Here is a 22028-nt window from a genome sequence, read left to right as displayed (position 1 = left end):
GCGCAGAGTGCCGAGAGACGGTATGCGAGTTCCCGTGTCGCACGTGTGCACACCCACTACCATGGAAAATACCTTTCTATAAAACGAAGCGTGACAGCGTTTCGAGGTACGAGCGCGCCCGTAATAATAGTCGGCTATAGCGTATATATCGGCTAATCCGATTGATCGAGCGCTAAAGCGCGTTATTATCGCCTTACATTTTCCATGCTGTGCCGTTCGTTGCATCCCTCAGACATGTCGTGTCGCCCACAGTTCATGGCCTACGTGAGCGTATACCACGTACCATACCGTGGACATGGCACTCGATCCTTTCACCTCTGGTCATCTCCTCCACCGTCTCTATGTGTCTGCCCTCGACGCATCCACATGCAATCCCGACGTTGCCCCATGACCGCGTGTCAAGTGGTTAGGGCGATGGTCTCGTTGGAAGGGACGACGATCTGGGAAAGCATTTTTCGGCGATCGTCCAGGAAACATTAATTTTGTCGCTGTAAACCTCGACTACTACCAACTTCCAAGCAAAATCATTAGTGAAAAGAGCATAAGTAGTTTAGTTTTATGATGTTACTACGTAACTCTAATTTTAAGAAATCTCTTTTTAATTTCGTTTAATTTAGCTTGCGCTTTCGTAGTACGTATGTAACCTTGTATAGAAGTTTCGTGCAACGACTACCAATTCATCCCATACTTATAGAGTAAACTAACAAATTATCGTTAGACATAATCTCTACGTCAAAAATGCTGCTACGAAAATTCTGTGCAGGTAATGCGGCGTGTAATCGCGTGTGCCATTTCAGAAGATTTAGAGAGGAACGCTCGTCGGCAGAACTAGTAAACGAACGAAATTAAAAAATCATTCCGGAAACGGGGTTGACAAAGTCACGTTTGTGCAGCTACTAATTAGCTGAGAGGCGTATTTTTTTTATCTACTTTTTTTTAGAAATATAAAGTTCCTCGGCTTGCAACGGAAGCACTTCCGCCGACGTGTAGAACTCATTTTCGAAATATCACCGGTTCTTCGAGAAACAGTCCCCTACAACGAAGCGTTAAATTCTTTGTACAACATTTTTCAAATACCGTTTGCTATTTTGCAAAGATCTGTTTTTAATTCACCACATTTTCGTAGGAATCTTGTAAAATTCTTTTTTTATTTTTCTTCCTTTTTTTCTTTTTCTTTTTCTTTTTTTTTTGCTTGGAAAGTTTAGGAGGGTCAAGGAGTGCTTGCGGACTTTCTACTTCCTTTTTGTACTTAGCCTCGTTAAGGATCGACTTTCTCGTAAAAAGCACTACTTTTCCATTGGAAATATTAATTTAGAAACTATGATTTATATTTAGACATTTTCGTACAGTTAAAACTCGAGCAATTTTGGAATTACGACTATTGGAATAAATAATAGATTTATTATTCGACGTAACGTGGTCGAGTAAGTTTGTAACTTTCTCCGTTACGCTCGCTATTAATTGTACCATAGACAACTGCGCCGAACGATGTTGCCTAAGATAAATGTGACAGAGATCCTATGTAAACCTAGTTTACGGTAAATTGCGATGAAATTAACTACTTGAGCATAGAGGGAAAACCTAATTAATTTGTTTACCTCGTAATCTATTGAAATTTTTAATTAAATAACGATACAACGTCATTTCGTTCACTTTACATAGTAGCTTTTACATCTTTTATTACTTTATGTAACACAATTAGTTACTCCGTCATGCTTTTAAAAGCATATAAAACAAATTATGCTCGCGTTAAGCTCTCAGGCATCGATGTATGCATTTAAACGTGAATGCAATAAAAAGTTCAACATCCTCGTTCGTTTTCTAAATATACGGAGGACGAACGTCGATATGGAAAGAGAGAAAGAAAGGACGCCAACGTGCACCTTTTTACATCTAAATACGCAAGTAGCTCCATCCAACTAGGAAATTCAATCATAGAATTCGATGAATCGGTCGCGCCGAAATTAAATCGCGTTCGATTCAACTTCAAACGCGATACGGAACAATATCCATGCTTCAATTAAATTTAGTAAAATGCCGATTGTAGCGTTTTTCTTCTCCCCTTTCATTCGCTGCTTTTTCCTTCTTTCCTTTTTTCTTCTTCTCTGAACCAAACGAGTTTGACTCGACACTCGTGGACACAGAAATGAAAATGTACGACGAAGTAAGCGCGTTCAAAGAATCTTCATCTAGGGCACTCGATACCAAAAATAGAGGAAAAGAGAGATATACGAAGCAGTGATGCTCGTCTTCGTGCAACGACCACATCGTAGCTCGTACGCGACGCGCTACCAAGAACTACATCTGTGGCCATCGAAATGAAGGAAAAACCGTCGGCTCGCGCCACGCCGGGCTAAATATCGATTCGCGTTAAAATACAATCTGCCGCCCTTGGTCCGCTGCTTATGGTTGGTGGTTGCTTAACGCTCGATTCGGCCGCTCTTCCTTTACTCTCCGTTTCGATCGGTCCAATTCTCTCCGTCGTACGAACTATGGTCGTCGGATTTAACCAGCGAAATTTTACGCCTGAAATCCGACGTTCAAACGCGAGATCGAAACATTTTAATCTGTTCTGCTCCAACGAGGTGTCATTATTAACTCGTCGATTGAACGGAAATACGAGATGCGCGTTAAACGTTATGAATATTTCTCGAGGATCGCAACGATATGCGTTCGTTTCTTTTTCCTTTTGCCGCTGCCACGCTTTCCATCGCTCGATATTATACGAATTATTTAAATCGTCCAAATGAGCGCACACGTTTGCCGACCAAGCATATACGTATCAATTTACACGCACATATTTAACATTAATGCGCGCATCCTGAAAGCGTATCGTCGTGCAGTTTTCGTTCGATTCAAACCGTTCCGCGGGGCTGCTACTGCTTGTGGATGGGAAATTTCTATTACATTGGTCGATGTTTATAAAATTTATTGGCGTCGTGGAATACTTGACGAACCGGACATTGAAATGTCCGCGGGAAAAACTAACGCGAGCGCAAGAATATTCATCAATCAATGTACGCAATCAACGCGTACGTTGTGATTGTGGATCATGCGAAGAAAAATGTTATCGAGAAGTTCGTTGATTCGACGAGACGAAGCTTGCTAACATCAATTCTACAGGGATTTTACGGTTTTCAAATTTCCCTGAAACGTTCTTTGTCTTATTGTTTATAATTTATATATGACTTGTATATAAATGCTTAAAGAATCTCCTCTATTTTATTATAAATTGGCTTTCAAATTTCCAAATAAACACGATCAACGGAGATAAACTACCTCATAAAAACGACGTCTTGTTAATCATCTTAATTCGTCAGACTATCTTTGACAGCGTGAATTTCTTCCGAAATACGAAGTTACGTAGTATGTAAGCTGATAGCCATTACTAGCATTACGTTTAATTCCGATAATCGATATGACCCGGATACTTGCAGAAAGGATCTATAGAAAATACGCACCAGCGATATTGTAACAGCTCATAGAGTTAATACTGGATTAAGTATTCCTCTTTTGATTGAAATTGGTTGAATCTGCCGCAGCCGAATAAATTAGCCGGTGGCGCAATCGTATGCGCAAACGAAAATTATATACGACAGGGTATTATCGTAATATGGATTTAAACACGTTGAATATTAACGGGTGTACCCATCGAAAATTCAGTTTCAGTTAAATATGGCTTAAGCATTGTATTTGTAAACTTGTTAATTATAGACGTAGGATTAATCCGATGACAAAATAGCAGTGATCGCAGGGGAGCAACTAGATAATTCGTAATTCAAGTTATTTCGCGAATGTTGATAATCGTAGAGTTATCGACGATGAAAAAAGACAAAGAGGAAACGAGGAGAGAAAAAAGCCAGAAAGGAAATGAAATCTAAATCGGTCCACCGCATTGTTTTTTCGCCAAACCTTCGATATTTGATTCTGCAAATTTTATCCGGAGCTGTCGTTTTTATTTGCAAGCGTTCCGAAAGCTCGCGGCACGCACCTCGAAAATCGACGTGAACTGCACCTCAAGTGGAATAAGCGCTCGAAAGGCGGACAAAAGTGCAACTTGATGCGACTCGATGATCGTTTCTAATTAAAAGTGATTTAGGCTCGCTCGTTTTCGAACTGGAAAACTGGTTTCAACGACGAGAGAGGGAAAACTGCTCACGACAGGCGGACGATTCGAGTTAAAATTCAATTTGACGCCGCTGCTCCCAAAACTCACGGTGCATCTGTCAAATTGAACTCACTTCCGAAGAGTCGCCGAATATTCCATATAACATTAATTTAGCGAATTTCTGTGTGTTCGTTTTATCTCTTATCGCGGAACCTTTAGTTTGTCGTTTTCAAATATGCGTATTGACATTATTTCTGTTTCAATAGAATTCTAATGGTTCCATTAAAATAATAACACCTCGCGTCCTTTACAATGACTTTCGTTTAGCCAAATTACTCCTTTCTTTCCACGATTACTTCTCAGCTGTCTGGTCTAATGCGATTTAATTCCAGATTAATGCATTCGTCTCTACTTCGCTGTAAACATCTGTTTTCATCACTAGTTTCGCAATGTCGGCTTTTCTTTTTCTTTCTTAATTTAGACTCGGAGTACCGAAATACGGAAAGTTGCGGATTTTTGCTTAAACAAGTTTTAACGGCGGTGATAATCCTATAAACACGTGGAATATCATCGAAGGCTGATGATTCTACGTGAGAAAATTAGAACAGAGATGTAGAATAACGCTGTTTTCAATCTAAGCTACGGTTTCAAATAAATCAAAGATTCGTTGTACGTTTATCGTACATTTATCGAATATGGGCATTTTCGGGCAACGTTCTATAGACAAACGATAAATATTGCAGAAAATAATAAAACCACGATAAATTTTGCTAACAAATTATCTTTCGCCGGTATAACAATGGCTTGCGTATTTTTCTTCGGTAAAAACATTGTTAAGGATTCTGTTTTTCGCTTTTGTAAATAATTTCCCGTTTCGAGTATTCTTTTCTCTCTTTCAATTTTACGCCGTAAATTTTATACTTCGAACGAAATGAACTGCGTGATAGATATTTCTTATTTTTTTTACGTAGAATCGGTTTCTTGCACAGTGCGCCACTAGTTGAGCGACACGTCATGTACATACATAAATATACAGGGTGGTTGGTAACTGGTGGTACAAGCGGAAAGGGGGTGATTCTACTCGAAAAAAGAAGTTGAAAATATAGAATAAAAATTTTTCGTTTGAAGCTTTGTTTTCGAGAAAATCGACTTTGAATTTTCGCTCGGTACGCGTGCACTTTATCACGTCTCGTTATAACGGATCTCACTGTAGATCGTTGTCTCGATGGAAAAAATTAAAAAAAAAATTTTTTATTCTATATTTTCGACTTCTTTTTTCGCGTAGAATCACCCCCTTTCCGCTTGTACCACCAGTTATCAACCACCCTGTATAAAATCGATATAACTTAGATGTGTCGTTCGTCATAGTCGAGCGCAAATCAGAAACTTCGTTGGAACGTTTAATTCAAATAGGCCGGTAATTATACGGCCAGTGCTCTTCGTAATACCGCCACTACGCTCTTTCTTTCCTCCCCGTCCACTTAGTAGGGGTTTTCATCAGCATTCCGTAGACTGTACATTTCCGGCGAATCCCCATTGTCCTCCGTTTATCGTGTACAAAGCAACGAGTACGAGTTCCGACTATTCTTCTTCGTCTGAAATCGGCTTCTAAACGTTACTCTAATGCCGGGGGGATCTGCTTTTGGTCGTATTACACATTGTTCTACTTTGACCGTCAACCGCCCTCCATTATCTAGTGGAATCGTTGGGTCGACCGAACACCGACTACGAGGATCCGCTTGAAGGGGTGTTGGTGAACACTGGCGAGACGAAAAATTAGTTTTCCGTTAAATTACGACATTGACGTGATTCATGCATGAGAACGGACGAAGTGGCTGGTCGGTGGGGTGGAGGGGGGTTCGAAATGTAAACGGATCTTATCTCGGTCGATGAAACACGTCGTTCGATATTCCGATACTAGGCAACCATCGCCATCACCGTTGGCTCCAAGGGTATCGAGGCCTGGCATAATGGAATTCCTCGTTATATAAATTTCGGTGCACATTTTTCTGGCACCCATCGATCTCGCCGGTCTTCCATTTTCCTGGCTTTTCTCTTTTAAAGTCGACGTATGTACTAACCTGCTCGTACACTCATCCGCTTTCGCTCTCTCTATACACGTATGTACTTATTGTATATATGTATATATATCTCTGTCTCTCTTGTTCTTTTTCGCTTCACGGCCTCGCGCTTTGTTTCATTCCGTTTCTGCGAATAGCCGCTCGATTCCTCGAACGTTTTTCCAGAGAAACGGGGAGAAAACGGAATTCCATCGATAACTGTGAATCCAGCGTCGTTCTTTAAATGATTTTATCTCGCCGAGCAAAACGCTGGCAGCGGATAAAAAGGGATTCCCGTCGATTAACTTCCGCTACGCTTTTGTCTGTGGATCGCGAGCCAGAGGAATAGTAGCGGATCATCTGGAACGGTACTTTGGTGAGGCTTTGAGTACTCGGATATCCGCGAAGTCGAATATCTGCGATATGGTTGTTTCGATACGATCGAACGGAAAGATTCGCGAAACGGTCAGCATTCGATGTATTTAAGCGATCTTCGACCGTAGAATTCAACGAACGATCAAGGATAGCGACGAGCATATCGATATGGCATTCGTTTGATTGTTTGCGCGGCGTTCGACACGACGACGACCGAGATGCGTCGATCATAGTCGATCTTTCGCATCGATAGATGGCTCTGGCGTCTAACGATCGCATTGCATCGTACGCTGCCATGGACCGTTACTCGGAATGCGATTGCAGAAGTCTACGCTTGTTTACCTCTAATAAACCGTTCGTTTTAGTGCACTTTAGTCGTGATTTTCTATTTTACGTTGGCGATTGGCGTCCGTCGCTTGTAGTTTCTTGCTCGTGTACGTTACAGAACGAACCTTTTATCTAAGGAGTCGTTAATTCAGGCAGAAATTAGGACGCAGCCAAACGATGACAGCAGTATTCGGCCCTTGTGTTTTCCAGCGCGAGCGATGTTTCGAGCGATATTTTCATACGAGGTTAAGTTCCTTTTCAAAGTGAGTGCGGACAATGAATATAGCGAAATTGTGGAATACGTGCCTCGTGCGACAACTGATATTCGTCGATTCCTCGGTGATTCGCGGTGAGTGTGCATTCTGTCTATTTCATTAAAAACGCAAATATATACATTACGATTTACATATTTACGCAACGAATTAGCACGTTTTTAACGTACACGACACTAAGAACTCTAAGAAAATTTTCGACTAACTTGATTCGTTCTCGCACGTGTATCTCACCAAATGTCCAATTTTTGTCAGTCTATAAAAATTGCCAGCGTGGATTTCGCGAAATTCAATTTCCATGTCAAGGGTTGCTTGATTTTTCAATTTCTTTTTATTGCTAACCGAATCAAACTTCGTTCGCCGTAAAGTGGCGCGACGAGAAGAGTTCTCGTCGAGACTCTTACCTGCGACGTTCCGTCGTCCCGTGCATCGGTCCTTTAAAAAGCACGAAACAGGGTAAAGAAGTTATGGCGATGGAACAACGGACGGGTATCATCGTCGCGGCAGAATTTCCCGACAGCCGGCTGTTTCCAAATTTATCAGATAAGCGTGCAAGAAAAAAATACACAGGCGTAAAGGAATACATAATCAACGAGAACAGAATAGGATCTCGCAGTATAGTTATTCCAGTCTTGTCGTTTATCTCGTCGTTCTTTGCCTGTCATTCGAGCGCGTAGAGCAGTGTACTCCACAAACGGAGACAGATGTCACTTTGTAACATTACGTTCGCTTATCGGTGAATTTATTGACTTTTTATCGAGAACGCATTGAACTCGTTTCTTTCTTCTTTGTGAAGTTTTACAATCATAGGGAAATATACTGGATGTAGCCAATGTATATTCGGAGAATGAAAAATTAGCAGAGGCACGAGAGTTTAAGAAATCACGAATATTTAAAATGTATGGGACATGTGTTAAAAATGATTAATAAACGTTTCATACTTTCGATATTTGTTCACAAAAAACTGTTATTTTCTCAGCAAGACACGCTTTTTCTCTCAGAGACAAGTACATGCATTTTGAAATGTTTCGAACGAGTTAGAGTTGTAATGGTAGTGAATAGAATATTTTATTCGAAAGTGAAAGTCACTTCTCTATTCCCAAACTCCTAGGCGAAGATGTGACAAAAACTTGATACCCACTGTGAAGTTACTTTGTGAAAGAAAAAAAAAAAAAGATAAATTGGTCGATGGGTCTATTGGTGCGAGTCTCGAACGATGCTTCTCTGGTTTGTCTGGCGAAAGATGGCCTGACTCTATTACGAAATTCAAAATCTTGAAGCAAAAGTGATATAAATGACTAAATTATGATCAAATTTCTTCCTCTTTAACTTGTTTATTTATACCGTTATTCTGAATGATGTGGAATTTATTATAAAACCAGACACGACAAATGTAAAAATACTACATGATTTTACGTACAGGATACGAAAATTGTACAAGTTCTACGAATGTGTCTACTTCGCGATAAAGGAAATAAAGGTGCACGCGCGTGTGTGTACTTTTTTAATCTAATTTCGTCCAGTTTCTAAATGGCGTTTTATAAATCACTGTAAATCGTCAATGTTTGGTACAGGTACCACCTGTTCAAACCATTTTTAGGGCTTATCCGGACCGTAAATACAGCTTACCATAGGAATTTTCCAACTACCTGAGAAGATGCAGGTAGTGTGACGCTACTTTGAATGCATCGTCAGGTAAAGCAAGCGGAACGTTTATCGAACATTGCCGTGCGGAGTTCCCTTGCCTTTCACTTTGTTCGATGTTTCAAGTTCGATATCTCCGGTACGTTCACTCAGAAACTCGGAATTTAACTTTCGGAAATAAAGCGATTTACAAACACGCTCGGAAAAATATGGGTTTTTGAGCGATGCACGCACGGATCGGATCAATTTAATGTCGTGAACGTGAGACTCCGGCTAACATTCCGAAATGCCTTTACGGAAGTTCATCTCTCTACGAACTTCCAAACTTTATTTCCAGTTGTAAAATCTGATGGTTCAAGTTGATTTTGACCATTCGATACATGGAGGGACACCGTGCGATACGTCTTATTGCAATAATTTTAAATATCGATAAAGAGTCGTACCGTGCCGCTACTCTCGCGTGTGATATTAAGGAAGGTTCAAACCGGTCAAATGTACCAAAAACGAAAGAAGAAAATGACACGATATTTTATATCAAAGCGAATGGGCCGGAGCTCGGTCTGGTTTTTCAAGACGCATAACGATCGTCGACCATATTTTTCACTTTCCGTACCCTCGATTAATTTTTTTGTTCGCGAATACTCACCTGGCGCAAGAGTATCTAACATCGGGTCGCTCTCTCCTTTTTCTTTTTTTCTAACGAAGCTTTTTACCTGAAGCGACCAACCGTTTCCGCGGCGCCAGATTTCCTCAATATCTCGATAAATTTTCCTGGTAAAGGTTTGCTATTTCGTGGTCGGATCCTCGAATGTTTCTACTTTGGGCGAAAAAGCGCGCTTAAGAACGAGCGAGGAAGAAAAAAGGGAAGAGCAGGAGAAGAAAAAAGAAAGGAACAACGATTCTCGTCGATTAATCTTCGTTTCTTTTACTGTTGTACGCGAACTGCACCTTTTGCATCCTTCCGAGCCGTATTATATCCTCGATCGCATCATTTCCCTTTATTCAACCGCTGTTCCATCTTTCTCCTGCCTCCTGTATTATGCATTATGAGTTATTAATTATTTATAAGTGCATCACCTACTTGAAACTTGCTCACCATTTCATGCATCTTGCGACGTAATATGATTTATCTATCTACGTGATCTTTTCCTTCACCTTGTGAACTTTTATCTCGTGACCGCGAGCAATTCGCGGATAATAGTCTTGCTGGGCTATACAGTAATGGAAAGCAGTTCTAAAGTTACGCCGCACGTGTATTTACATTTATATTATATCGTGGTACGTCTTCAAAGGTATTCGATGATGAAAAATTTACGAAAGCTGATTTTCTGGAATAGTGTATCGTTTTTTCTTTTTATGATAAGTAACTGCGTGTTTCATTGCAGAGGTCGAGTATATCCGAATTCCATATTTTTATCTTTAAAACCGTTCCCTAAGTGTTAAGCCGCTTTTAAGACGATATTGTAGATACATATGTAATTGGAGTTTTGTTTCTTTTCTTTTCTTTTTTCTTTTTTTTTTTTTTTTGCTACACATAGATCGAATATTATGAAATAAGCACCGGTATGATTTCAGTGGCTATTAATTACTTAGTTTGTAACAGGTATTTTATAACCTACACTTAGAGAAAATATTACATACGTGCAATTTAATTTCTGCCATTATTACTGAAACCGATTATTATAAAACGATTTAACCTTCATCGATTAAAACGTTATGTACATTAGCGATTTTATTACTTGCATTTTCTGGCTTTGTAGAAGATTAAATTAAACTACGAATTTTTGATAATACATATTTTAAATTCATTATTAATGTATTCTCATAATTGTCACATATTCCATAGCTTTGAAGCATGTTACACCGTAATTTGTAGTATCTAATTTGATAAACTTTAATGTATTCTATGTTAATCTTGATTTTTGTACAATTGTAGCAAGAGTTGCAATTTTTTATACATATTTAAATAGCTTAACACGTTTGCTATCAACTTAGGACTAATTTAGATTCAATTTTAATTCTACGCTGCTTGTCGTCGATTATGCATTTCGGAAGTGACTAATCTATTCTTCGTACTTTTCATCGGAAAGCTTCGTTATCTCTTATTGTATGGCTTTCATCACTTGGTGGAAAATGTCGAAGCTCGATAGAACGGAGTTCCTCTGGGATTAATTTTCGCTGCTCTATCGTCTACTATTCGCGTTAAATTCGCCTCCATTTTCGCGTCCGTTGTCGCACAGCGTTCTCTTGAACGCTCATAATTGCGTTGGATTGCTCTTTTGTACGCCTTAAATTGTTACATTGGCGCTAATGTTTTAAACGTAGGGGTTCACGTTGAATTTATTATTGCAACAGTCGAAAAGATCATGGTTCGTTAAATAACAGTTAGACGTTAACTTTTATTCGTGATGTTACGTTTCTTAAATTTAAGAAGTACAAAAGTTGCCATGTTCTGAATAAAATGCTTAGGTATTTTATTGCCGTTTTTAAACAAATTTTCAAATTTTTTTTCCATTGATTAGTTGGAAATGTAGCTACGTAGTATTCGAGCGATCGGCTGAAATAGAATATCCAGATGGAATCTTGGATTGACCAAATATCTTCTCGTTTCTCCTCGATTCGATTCTGTGCATTCGTAGCGCAAAATCGTCAGAAACGGATCAGACAGCGAACTGGGTATAATAAAGGACAAATGCGATTGTACTGAAATTATAATACGAATAGCACGGGAATTGTTCGTTTAATGTTCGAATTAAATCCCCCATCGTCGAGCCGATCGCTAATTGAATAACCAGATGGAATCATTCGATGAATGATTGGATGAAAAATTTATCATGAATCGTAAAATTCGGCCAAGCGTGGAATAATCGTTGTTACAAGTTAAACGTGACCTGTCGTCCCTTTCCGTCTGCCAACGTTTCGACCGCGTTCCCAGCCTCTATCTGAATTACAAAAGTCGCGGGATTAGGCGATCCGCTTAATTTCAGAATGTAATATATTATTCATACCCTGATCTGCATATCCCTTGGCGCGGTTATCCCCAGATAGAAAATACGGTACAAGATGCAAATGTAATTTATGCTTGCTAGCACCGCGACCGTAGCTTAGCACTTGGTCATCGGGCAGTTACGTAGCCGCGTGTGTGCACACGTATTACACCTGTCTCGTTAGTCTGGCCATCGATATCATTCTTCGATGATTTTTATCCCTCGGCGGACTTAAACGCGAAAATAAAAAAAGTGATTCTCGTCCATTATTTCCGGTTCTCTCTTGTGCACGGTCGTTCGTGTAAAACGTCTATTTTCGAGTCCACAGAACTGTACTCGGGATTCATTATTGCCTTTCTCTCTATTCCCTCATCCGACGTGTGTTTCTTGATTACTTTAACATTCGGCCGTGTCGTTGCCTGTTTATAAATGCGCGTCTGCAACGAGCTCGTAATTTTCTACTATACTCCTACTATTTGTCGGGTCCAACCAATTCCAACTCTTTGATTTAACTTTCCCATGTATAACGATATATGGTACCATGTAATGAAAATCATAGAACAATAAAGTTATGAAAAAAAAAACGTGAAAACTATACATTGTATCACAAAAGTTATGGAATCTATAAACCTACTAAAGATATAGCGGATAATAATAATTACGATAATTACTACGTGGAATGTTCAAAATGCATTCTCCTGTTGCGTTTAGGGTTCGAAAAATTGAATTATGAAATTAATTAATTATCGTAACAAGTTGCCACTTGTATATTATTTATTACCGGCACAAAAAGAGAATTTGTCTTTATGTGCTGCAATAATACCTTCCGATATACGATATCGTAATACTATAAGGAAACACATTAAGAAATATGCTGCTCGTATTGATTGGCAATCGATATATTCACGTTAACAGTTTTGTAATTCTCTTCTTCACATGATATGTATTCAACAAGCACTCGCTGCATCGTTACACTAACAGCTGAGATTTCCACGCGAATTCCACGGGTCTTTTACGGACAGATATGTGCGCTAATATCAATGTATAATTTATCTCTCGGCCATGCGAATTCTTTCTTTCTTATTCAGGAATATTCCTCGAATGAACTTTCTCGGAACGAAATCTCGGAGTTTGGATTATCGTTGATTAAGTTACATTCGCCCTTTTCGCCATAGAGTGCGCCGCAGATACGTACATTATTAATTTTGACACTCATTTCCGTCTCTCAGAACGAATCGGATGCATGCAGATATAAAAATGTGGATTCTGAATACTTCGTTATAAAAATACGTATTAATGGCGATGGAAGTTGCCCCGCACTCTGGCAAATCGACTCACCGTGGTAAAATTTCACTCCTCGTATTTTTCACTCTCTTGTTTTCTCATTCGTTCAATCGAACGTGTTTTTCTCTACGTTCGAACGGTTTCGAATTCGACTATCGTCGAAGGGCGGAAAGTTTCGCGTTAATTGATTCGTAATTAAGCCGAGCTGCGTTTCGAATATCGCGCGTACCGTGTAATCTCCCTGACGGGTGAGAGTTTCGAGAGACGCGTCATTTCCTCGGGTTGGAAAATCGAACGTCGCCTCACCTCGATGGTAAGCGATTTCACGTTCCCGTTCCCCTTTGGGAACAAAATCGCAGATTTCTCGTGCGATTTTCCTACCATATGGATACATTTTCTAGTCATCGTGGTCGTCCTTCGAACGATCTCTATCTACCCGGACAAAATGCTGCGAGTTGTCGTGTCCGGGGAGGTGGAGGGAGAGAGAGAGAGAGAGAGAGAGAGAGAGAGAGAGAGAGAGAGAAAGAAAGAAAGAAAGAAAGGTTGCCGCCGATTAATTTCCGTTTCTCTTTCGCCCGCCGTTCGTGCGAATCGTGCTCGACTGTTTTCGGGCCCGCTCAGGCGTATTATATCCTAGGCACACTATTGCGTTTTGTCTCGACCTACCGCTCTGATATTAAATCATTCGAGGCTCTTTATTAACGGGCACCCTGCTGATCGGATATTTAAAGCTGTTTCCGCCTGACAGTAGACGATGTCGTAATTTTCGTGATTCAGCTCGGACATAGTTTATAAATTACATTTTTCTCGAGATTAATTATTTATACCTCGGAAAGGGAGGTGGTTCGATGGTTCCGTTGAATTATCGATTTCAAGGAGTTTCAAATGCGACACTTTTATGGATTATTTTATCACTCGTGTTGTTTCATTTGTCGTGTTAATCGTATTATTCTTGAACTCATGCTGTTCACCACGCGTTTTTGGATATTTTGCAATATGTTGAATTCGAAATCATTTCCATCCTTTGAGCTTTATTCGCACCAATTTCACTTCGATGCTTCTATAAGAATTGATCAACAAATATATCTTTGCACCTCTAATCGAAAAAATATTATGCAGTTTACATTCCTTTTAACTGTGTAGCTAAAATCAATAGCTCTTTATATAAATATTGGCGCATGCGGTTTTTAATGTAGCTTCATATGTTTTCGGCCGACGTAAAATAAAGCAAAGAGTTTCCTCTTTTATGATACCTCGCAGAGAAAGGTTTAGTATTTGATCTGGTGAACGCGTAAACCATCAAATGTCTGCACTTCGTTCGATCCAGCATCCAGGAAACTGTCTGTTTAACTCTTCGTAAGTTATTAACGTACAGCGAGTTGGCCTCTGTTTGATGTACGACGACCCTGAAACGTTTTTGAGTAGGTGGATGTTACGTTCATATAAATAGCACATTTCTTGATGTTTGAGAAATTCGCAGTTCGAAAATACGAAACTGGAGCAATAGAAGAGGAAAAGTGATCGAATATCCTACCTGTGATCTTACCTGTGACTATAGTCTTTTTTATTAAAATATCGTTGTTTCCCTTATCGATATTATCAATAGCATTTCCTGATCTTTCTCTGGATCTTCGCAGTAAGAGATGATCAGCGTTGAATTCTACAAACGAACATTAAACTATCCTAACATTTACATAAGCTTCTTCAAATGCTAAATTCATACTCTCTGTAGCTATTACGATGCCTTTTCAACGTTTAAACTCATAAAAAGGTTACGCGAATATTCCTGCGCGATGATTCATGAAAATAATGGAATTCAAATTCAGGAAATAATGTACTGTTAAATAATGGAATTTCCACGATGTTGTTATAATATTCAAGAGGTACATTATGGGGACATGTATTCCTCTCTAACGTTATTTCTAGCGACATAAATTTGAAAAAATATTTCGTATGTACTACTTTCCGGCATAACTTAATAGATATTCGTTTAATATGTAAATGAATATTATAAAAGCCATTAAAAAGAAATACGAAGAAAAAAGAAAAAAAGAGAGCTGTCAGTTCCATACGAATACCTACTATGGAGGAATTAGCTAAAAGGTAGTCACATCGTTAATAAAATACGACGAGCAGATAGCACAGTCTAAAACGTACGTTGCATGCTTACCCAGGAAAAAAGTCCATAACGTTTTATTGCTTGAAATCGCTTTCGTCGAATACCGCATGCATTATGTACGTTACTCAAAGCCGCAGCAGGTCAATACATCTTCGAAGTCGGTCACATTCCCTCAGTTTCTTGCTATTCGAATATTGAAATGGCGCATCCAGCCCGTCCTCCCACCCTCTTTCCTCCCCTTTTTTCTCTGTTTCTCCTATCAAAGCCCCCAAACTATCTTGGAGAATAAAATACCGAGGGTCGCCAGGGAAAAAGAAGAGATTTCCGCCGATTAATTTCCGTTCCCCGTTCCTCCGTCGTTCGTGCGAATCGCGCGAATCGTTTTCAAGTCCGTCGAGGCATATTATATCCTCGAATCATCGTCCCGCTCCGCCTATCGGTCTCTTGCTCTCTTCTCTCTCGTTCCCCTTCTCTCTTTCTCTTTCCGCAGCCCAATCTACCCTTTCGTACACTCCCTCGTCCGGCGATCCCCGAATTCGTTATAACCGAGAGCCGGGAACCACGCAACCGTAACTTTGCAGGATACGATATACGGCCGAGGAGCAAAGAGATGAGACGGAAAGGAACGCTTTACCCCCTTCGACGGACGGAGAAAGATGGCTTGAATCAAATTTACAGACTTCCTGCACCTCCAGACAGAAAGCCCCGAGCGACGCCTAGGAGAAGAGAGACTGGGTTGGTGGTTTCCTCTTACGGTTGCGAGCGATACAATACCGCGCGCTCTCTTGTCACCGATCGTTTCGAAATGTTTTCCGGTGTTTGCTTGACGACAAGCTACAGAAGTAGATTTCGCGTTATTTATTTAGCTGGAAACACGGACTGGCGCGCCGTGTACGCACCCCGGCAATACCGATTAACCGAAAGCTTCCCTTCCTTGCTCGCTAGCTCGCTCACGCGCGCACGCGAACGAGCAGCGGAGGGTAATTGGTTTCGGCCAATCAGCGTGCATTCGTCGGAACGTGCCGCTTATAACGCTTCTGTGTTTGTTGTAATTAGGATGTCAACGAATAATGCGTGTCCGGTAATTATCGATGATATCTGACTTTACCGACCGGGACATTCGGATTAATTTCGATACTGAATTCGACGGGGCCATGCGGTAATTAGTTTATTATGTTTGCTGTCGCGCTTGCTTCCCTTTGGGCCCTCCCGTATCTCTAGCTGTGTAAGATATTTAGCGTTCATCGAGGTTCACCGGTTAACGAATATTTGATGTCGTTTGAAAGTTCGGCACGGCAATGAAACCTCTAATAGGGTAAATATCGTTGGAAAACGGCTGTAATCAGTGACTATTCGATTATTCTTTCGGCGATATAACGAAAGGGCAACTGGCTGAGAAATTGCAGACCGCTCTGGTGTTTATCGCAATCTGTTCCGATGCCATAAATTTTAAAGATTTCGCTCTAGATACGTATATAATAGAAAATGATATTTCAGTGTGATTAAGAAGAAGTGGAGAGGCGGATAATTGTTGTAGCATCTACAATAGCATTAGTAGTTGCCTTATCTATTCAAAGTTCCATCGTGCTAATTACCACATCGGATAAAGTTGCAAATTTCCTAAATCAGTTATGAGCTTATTATCGGACGTTTGTTATTTGTTTTATTCGTAACATTGGAACTTTCAGAAAATAACCTTGTTTTCTTGCGTATTAAAAGTTTCTTTAACATTTTTTTAATGAGATATGTAAAAGACAGCGGATTATAATTAAGCATAAAATAGAAAAGAAGAACATTTTTTCTCTGTCACTTTTACGCGTTGTTTGAGAAATTACAGTAAGAATAAACACATTTTCTCATAAAACTTAGCTTTCTAAGTTTGTCATAGTAAAAGTAGATTGTATGAAGTGGTAGTTCTAACTTACACTACTAGTTTCGTAATGAGAGCAGAAGAGGTAAACGTAGAAGATAAATATTCTTTTTGCAAGGTTGCTTGTTTAGTTAACGTAATTGCGTGTATCGACTTGTATCTACGTTGCCTGTTCCGTTAACTGCAAAATTACGAATTCCACTAGATCCTCTGAATTTCCTAACACTTTGTCCTAGTGTAAGTTGCATCTCGTATATCTAATTAAATTTCTAGCAATTATCAAGCGGCATCGGTCGTAAAATTTCATTTTCCGTTGCAAATGGGTGTTAAATTTTTGCACCTGGTCGAATCGGGAACTCGCAAGGAATCTTATGGAAAAAGCTTCGAGCGGAAATTAATTCCAGGACTTAATAAAAGCGGTAATGAGCCACGAAGATTAGGGATGCAAAGCAATCGTCGCACGGCCTTATCGACGCGCGATTTTCATTATTTATAGCGTTTGCTTCGCCGTTCTATCCAAGCGGGACGGAAAAAGCAGAAACGAATCGTACGGTCGTTTCAGTAAAATTCTTTTATTCGCATACCCTGTGTTTCGAAACGTACAATTAACGCGTATACCGATCACGAGTAAATCCAGTCTACGCTGCGTTTCACGTTCGTCAGTCGCGGCTTACGTGCCGATCGATATTCTCGGTTTTCAAAACTCATTATCCGTAAAATTAGACTTCGAATCTAATTTCAGGCAAAAGATTTTATTACTTTTCTAGAAAAATTGCAATTCCCCGATGTTATTCTAATACCACCTGCAGCTATCCGCATCGTTGCTGCCGGTGGAAAAAAAAATTTGCGAGTAAATTGGCCGATTCTTTGCAGTTTCGTTTGTCGCTCGTTCGCTACGCGGGTGTAAAGAATCAAACGTCGCAAGTATCAAGTCTGGGAATGCTCAGAGGCCGGTTCCCGCAGCGTTTCAAGCGTTGGAAGTAGAGATTGTTTCGCACGGGTTACGAAGGCTCGGGGATTGCTTTACAAGTCTTTTGAGGTTGAAATTGCAGACAGAGAGATGAACGTCAGTGTCGGTGTTTGAGGTACGTGAGGAACGTGACTCTTCTAGATATACACGTCTGGTTACGCGCGGTTTATCGAGTTTCGTTTTTCTTACCGCGTTTCTTTCGTCCTTCGAAAATCTTACTTTCCTCGGACGCTCGGCACCAAGGCGTCCAGGTTTAGCCTTTTATTTCGTCTTGTTATCCTATCGCTTGTCAATGTGTGCTGATTCGAGTCGCGTCCAGAGGATATTATAGAAAGTAGCTTTACTTCGTTGTATTTATGGTTAATAAATTAATATCGTTAAACGAAGCAGGGAAATGATCGTGCCGCGGAACTCGAAATCTGGGTTTACTCCGACCAAGATGATTAACAGTCACTGGCGATTAAGCAAATTATCGCGGCGCGATGCGACGCGACATCGCGAAAAACAGTCGGCAGACGTCAAGTCGGATAAACGAAGGCTCTGCCACAGATACGGATTTCAATAGCTTCTTGCGATCGTTATGTTACGTGTTGATCGTTCTGAAATAGAAATGGCGCGTCGAGCGACAATTACGGTTTCTCTGAGAGCAATAATAACACGGTTCATTAACATAAAAGATAGGTGCGCGTGCTGTAAAAAAAGTAAAAAAACATCGATGAATTTACTAGCCTAGTTTAATGCCTTAGGTGAATGTATTCGAGCAGGCGTAAACTGAATTTTTCAAATAACGAGTTGAAAAAGTTGAACGACTGCTTGCATTTGAACGAGGTTGAGTCGTGAATAGCTTCACAGATGGAAGCAGTAAGTTTAATTAGAGTCTGAAGGCAGAGATTAACGAATAGATAGAAAGTTAAGTAGTATGAAATAGGTTTGAAGAAAAATAAGAAGCTTACTCGCGAAGTCATAAAAACTTTTTCATTTTTGCAGAATAGAAAGATTGAGCTGCGCGCGGACAGGCATTTATTCGCGAGACGTTAAATAAAATAGTAAAAGATACGATCGCGCAAAACTCTTACTCTCCACTCTCTCAAACTAACGCTGTATTCTTAACTCGGATTCCACCTCTAATTTTTCGGTAACTTTTCTAACTAACTCTCTCTCTGCGTTATCTGTCTATCTTTCTCCACTCTACATGTACCAGGTACTCGATTATCCGGAAAGTTCGTGCCACTTTCTTATAGGCGATGTTCCAATAATTTGCTACAAGCGAATCTCTATAAACGCACACGAACGATATACTGCTTCTTACTTACTTAAAAGCTTACAGCAACTGCAAGATCCGATACGTACTTATCGCTCGCACATCCGTCGTTCTCTTCCCAGCATCTGCACTTCTCAAAATTTTATCATTTTCACGATATCGTCGTAAACGTGCATTGGCAGGTATAAACAGTCATTACTATCCAAACTACAACGATAAACATATTGTTTTTAGACTCGTCAGAGAAGTGGCAGCACAAATTGTATAAAAATTGTACGTTGTAACTTTAACCCGGAACGAACCGATCCATAGGAAGTTGCAAACACCTTGATACCATGCGATCGCAACGCAACCCATTTTACGATTATCGTTCGGCGTTAAAAATATCCGACGATAAGGATAGAGAAAAAAGTCGAGTCACGAACTGTTGGCCGGCAACGTGTCTGTTTCCCGGCTAATAAGAGTGTATCGCGGAGGAAAGAAATTGGAAGGCAGCGAGGTAAATGGAAAGTCGTCGCGATATGGATGCGAATACGAGTGCTTTCGGAGAATCAAGATGAGGGTGCGGCACGAAAGACGTCGTTGTCACGTAATCTCCTGATGGCCCCGAGAATTCACGGACCTCGACGGAGGCTTTAAAAGGAAGAAATATTAATCCAAGTTAAGCTTACATAACGATGAAACACGGCTGTTTCCACCGCCGAAGTGAAGTTCTCATGGAGCCTGCAAGGAGAGAGTGCGCCCTAACTAGACAAAGGCAAACGAAGCGCGGCGAGGCCACTCTTGTTTCATCGTGTATACATATTCGCGACTGTGCCGCGCGTGTGTCTCTCTGTATGGTCGTGTATGTATGGGATACAGAAAGAAATTTATTATGCCGCCAGTAAAAAATATCAGTCCCTGCTATACGTATGAGAGTTAATTAAACTCAGGTATACGATACGTAGATATCAACGAGTCGATGATATCTTTTTCAACGACGAGAGGCACGGATGCTTGTCGAATGTGTGTAAAAATGGTGGAAAAATTGAGCTCGTCGATATCGTTCTTCGGTGGATCTTAATTTGTTTGTATTTCAGATGATCTTGGATAAGATATTTTAGACAGGGTTTGCTTACTACTAAATAGGACAATATTTGATCTGATTTGCTTTATAGACTACTGATGATTTAAACGAGTTTTTTTTTTTTTTATTAATGATGTACAATTTAATAAGTGGAAATATTTTATGTTAAAGAGAAAGTGAGATTTGCCACTTGATAGATAGTTTACCGCTTAATAATACACGCATGAAAGTTATGGGATGTGTAAATAAGTTAAAACGTTGCACACGATTTATTTACGTACGTATTATCATGTCATCGGGCTATGCTCGTAACCAAAGCGAGCTTTTAAAGTGCGAAAATTGTGTCGTTCCGGTGGCACGTGTGCACATTGAATGTAGTTAATTACCCGATGAAGCGAAATAAAGCAAAATAGAATAAGAGAATTTTATAGCGATATGGATGTCACAACGGTTTTAACGTGGATGAGCGAATGGAAACTTTGACGTAATACGAATACCTCATTGTTTATTTTGCTCTAACTAAAATGAAGGAACGTGAGATATTCTCTTTCTCGACTGCGATAAGATGACCATTTCGAATCTCGAGTACAGCGAGATTCTTTAACGTAGAAAGGGAAATATGGCGTAAATTCGTATGGAATGAAAATTTCGATTTTTCTATATTTACGATCAAAACGAAAACAAACGAAGACAGTCGAATTCGAAATTCTACAGGAATGCGTCCCGTGACTCGAGGTTGACGCGACTTGGCTCGAACCGGGAGATACCGGCAAGATAACGCAAGATTTGCGCGGCACTACGTCACACCGGTCGATTTGCATAAATAAGGCGTACACCGGTGTCCCATCAGGTATTATGCTCTCAAAATGCATCGAATACGAAGAGCAGCCATGCATCGGGGATGAACGCGTCAGGTGCCCCTCTGCATAGAGTTGCGCGTATGCGTGGCGGTAATCCCGGTTCGGTGAAGGGACGAAAGAGAGAAAGAGAGCGGTTGGAAACGTGGAATACCTGACCATGATAAATGCCCGACGCACATCACTCTCGCGACGCGCGTCGCTCGAAACGGCTGCAATGCAGCCTCGTACCTATTATGCTAAAATGCAATCTCCTGATAACCGCAGCGGCGTCATTGTGGAGCTTAATCTCACCTATCTGTACAGTCATGGAGGAGTGGGAAACAAAATGGGAATGAGAGACCGACCGGGCTCTCGGTGATTCGGGATAAAGAGCGGGATCGGTGATAGTGGCTGGATGAGAGGTCGTTCCGGAGAGAAACGGAGCATTTGAGAAGGAGAAAACGAGAGAGGGAAGAACGACGGTGGTGCGGATGCTGGGGTTAAAGCAAGAGAAACGGAATAACCTGCGAGTGATAGAGGCGGACAATAGCGGTAGACTCGAGAGATACGAAAAGAAATAAATTCCACGATCGATAAGCGTTCGGCCGAACGTCAAAGCGCGGCTGTGTAGGTGAACACCAGTGTGCTACGGATCTTTGATAAAAAGAAGAAGAAAAAAGAAGGAGAAGGGGACGGGTAGGGGAAACGGCAATCGACGTGTCGTTTCGGATGGGACGGAGCGTAGAACCGGCTCTGAATCTTTCTTGCTTACAAGTTGCCGCTTTGGTATCCCGATCATTGGCGAATGGTGGACGCGTGTAACGATTAGATCAGAGTAACCAAGTT

General features: G+C 40.5%; 1 protein-coding gene across 2 annotated transcripts in view; it reads left to right on the top strand.

Annotated features, from left to right (window-relative positions):
• The window catches only part of LOC126868928 (leucine-rich repeat-containing protein 4C-like), a 271251-nt gene that overhangs the window by 132824 nt on the left and 116399 nt on the right, over positions 1-22028 (top strand). The window contains exon 1 of one of the 2 annotated variants that reach the window (XM_050624923.1): positions 6848-7219. The exons of the other annotated variant lie outside the window; for it this stretch is intronic. The gene's annotated coding sequence lies outside the window, so the exon portion shown is untranslated. Of the gene's footprint in view, positions 1-6847; positions 7220-22028 lie in introns of those variants that run through there. 2 annotated transcript variants of the gene reach the window in all.

Source organism: Bombus huntii, chromosome 8 (assembly GCF_024542735.1).
Source record: "Bombus huntii isolate Logan2020A chromosome 8, iyBomHunt1.1, whole genome shotgun sequence".
NCBI lineage: Eukaryota > Metazoa > Arthropoda > Insecta > Hymenoptera > Apidae > Bombus > Bombus huntii.
The sequence above is the reverse complement of the archived record's forward strand: the minus strand, read 5'-3'. Positions and strand labels throughout refer to the sequence as shown.